The sequence below is a fragment of the Ovis aries genome, chromosome 5, assembly GCF_016772045.2.
Source record: "Ovis aries strain OAR_USU_Benz2616 breed Rambouillet chromosome 5, ARS-UI_Ramb_v3.0, whole genome shotgun sequence".
Taxonomy (NCBI): domain Eukaryota; kingdom Metazoa; phylum Chordata; class Mammalia; order Artiodactyla; family Bovidae; genus Ovis; species Ovis aries.
The window spans coordinates 10,896,543-10,899,550 of NC_056058.1; the positions used below are offsets into that span (position 1 = coordinate 10,896,543).

At 49.8% G+C, this 3,008-nt stretch overlaps 1 non-coding gene across 1 annotated transcript; it reads right to left on the reverse strand.

Annotated features, from left to right (window-relative positions):
- Positions 1 to 945: 945 nt before the first annotated feature.
- Positions 946 to 1,018, reverse strand: TRNAG-CCC (transfer RNA glycine (anticodon CCC)). Its single transcript has one exon. It is a non-coding gene; the product is annotated as a tRNA-Gly (tRNA).
- Positions 1,019 to 3,008: the final 1,990 nt, after the last annotated feature.

Sequence of the window (3,008 nt, forward strand, 5' to 3'; positions counted from 1 at the left end):
GCACTACACTTGGATCTCTCTCCCATCCATCCTTCCCAGAGCTCATTCCAACTCACGCTTCCTCCCTCAGAAGCACATCCAAGACAAATTTCACCCTCCTGATGGTCTCTCTCTTAGCACTCTCATCTCTTTCTTAAAGACTTATTGTTATGTCTCTTTAGGGGATTGCTAATGTTCCTCTCTCTCCCAGCATATCTACCTCCTGAAGACAGAGACTCTCTCCCTCTTGTTTACATCTATAGCCCCAGGCGGTGCATCCTAAGAAAATCGAACACCAAACCCTAACACTCTGCCCAGCCCGTGCTACTCACCTTCGAGGAACTCACTCCTTCCCACCATGCTGCGAGGCTGGAAGCATTATTATCCCCATTTACAGATGAGGACACTGAGGCTCAAAGAAGTCCCTTGTTTGCCTGAGTCTATACAGCTGCTGAGGGGACTGCTTTGCTTGCCTAAGTCTACACAGCTGCTGAGGGGCCTGCTAGCAGGAGAGGGTACATAGCTGGATCCCAGGCCAAGGGTCCCCTCCACTGGGTGCCATATGGGACAATGGAGGTGGCTGGTCCAGAGCTGGGGGATCACCACTGAGTTGCCTGGATTCAGTGAAGTTTTGCTGAATGGATAGCAGGCCAAGGGGTCTTGGGACACGCTGGTAGGCATGGTCCCCCCAAACTAGAGAAGGAAACGGCAACCCACTCCAGTATTCTTGCCTGGAAAATCCCATTGCCTAGACAGAAGCCTGGCAGGCTACAGTCCGTAGGGTTGCAAGAGCTGGGCACAGCTTAATGACTAAACCACCACCAGGCATGGCCCCAGTTTGCATGAGTTCTCAACTATCTTTTTTAAAATATTTATTTATTTGGCTGGGCCAGGTCTTCATTGCAACATGTAGACCTTTTTTTAGTTGCAGCCCACAAACTCTTAGTTGTGGTATGTGGGATCTAGTTCCCTGACCAGGGATCAAACCTGGGCCCTCCGCACTGGGAGTGCAGAGTCCTAGCCACTGGACCACCAAAGAAGTCTCAGTTCTCAATTATTATTAACTGTCTTTTGCAAAGGTGGGAACTGAGGCACAAAGGAAAGCCAATCTGCTCCGGGTCACACAAAATTCAGCAGCTAAGACAGAAGTTGAGCTGAAGTACACCTAGCTTCAAAGCTTGGGCCATAAATGACACTTGGTAGGAATTACCAGAACCTTTATGGAGCACCAACTGAATGCAGCTGACAGTGCTCCCTGTACCCTCTTGTTCAGGCTGCCCAATAGCCCTTAGAAGGCAAGTACTACTATTACTTATTCATTTATCCAACAAACACTGTGTGCCTGGCTCTGCTGTGCTAGAGCAGGGATGGGGCTACAGAAGTGATAAAGGCAGGACTTCCCTGACGGTTCAGTGGCTGAGACTCCATGCTGCCAATGCAGGGGGCCCTGGGATCGATCCCTGGTCAGGGAACTAGACCCCACATGCCACAACTAAAAAATCCTTCATGCCCTCTGGCCACGAGAGGGAAAAACAGACTCAGGGGACAGGCTGGCCGTAAGCAGAAGCTGGAGCCAAGATGGTGGCAATTGCACTGGTCCAGGTGGGAGGGAAAACTAAAGATTAGAGACATTCAGCCGAAGCATGCAAGGCTGACCCCAGTCTGTCTATTGCCACTGCCTATCAGGACTGAGACCCAGCCCTCTCCTCCTCCTACCTGTACACTTGCTTGCGTGAGGGGCCAAGCCTTGCATAGCTCTGAGGCCACTTCCCGTGGATCCAGTGGAGGAGACACACTGGCAGCCACATCCTGCTCATGCTGCAACCTGCCTGTCCCTAGTTACCCAGTTTGGTGCAGTCCAAGAAGGTCTTCTAGCTGCCAAGGGCAAAGGGGGGCACTGGGAAGGCTGAGGCCCCTTGACCCAGAGACGGGGTCTGATTGGCAGCAGCCCTGGACTGAGCTGGAAGATCTTGGGGTCCAGGCTTCCCCAGACCTACGGGCAGCCAGGCCCCGCTGAGCTGGCTGAGGATCATGGGTCTGTCTGTTGGTCAGTCTGGGACCGGGTTCAGGGCCTTAGGCAGCCATCCCTGCTGTCTGGTAATTGGAATCTGGGGTCTCCAGATCCACTTTTTTCTTTTTCTGGCCCCTTTTCAAGGCTTCCAGGATCTGTGCAAGGATCTGTGAGCAAATCGGAGTTTGATCTGCAGGGATCAAACTCAGGCATAGCAGTGAAAGCACCAAGTCCTAACCACCAGCCCACCAGGGGAGTCCTTCCAGGGCCACTTTGAATGATTTGCCCCCGACCTGGGCAGCCTGGGAGGCACCTCTGCAAACCTACAATGGGAAGAAGAGTAAGACCCCTACCTGCTGGGTTTTCACGCCTCCCCCTAGCCTGGCAGGGAATCTGGGGACTGGGCTGGGAGTGTGTAGGCTGTGGAGACCAAGAAGGTTCGGTGAAGAAACAGGGGTTCAAGACACAATGCTGAACTCCCTAAGGGGCTCATTTACCATTGGGGCCCCATTCATCCTTTAGCAAACTCAGACTTTGCAGTTGGGCTTCTTGGACTTCACTTTTTTTTTTGCAAAACACCTCAAATTTTACTCATGGTACAAAAGTATTTAATAAGCGCTATGTTGGTATAGAAAAACACACAGCCTGTAGCTCATCCTTTAAAACCAGAACAGCCGAGTGAAAAGTTGGTCGAGATTCTTAGTTTTACTTGAAAAATAAAAACAAACACAAAACTAAGGTACATATTGGGAATTGAACAACTACAGGTTTTCTTTCTAGAGACGTGACATCCATGTTTTCTGGTCAGTGATATTTCTATCAAACACTGTACCAAACACAATGTGCATAACATCGTTAATTGGCTGTACCCCAAGACAAAATGATTTTGGTGTTAAAAAAATATTATTTAATAAATAAAAAGAAAAAAAAAAGACAATGTGCTGAATCTAAGCAGACAGATGACCAGTAAAGTGGTTTGCTATCTCCTGCCTGTGCTGAGCTAGACCATGGAACACAA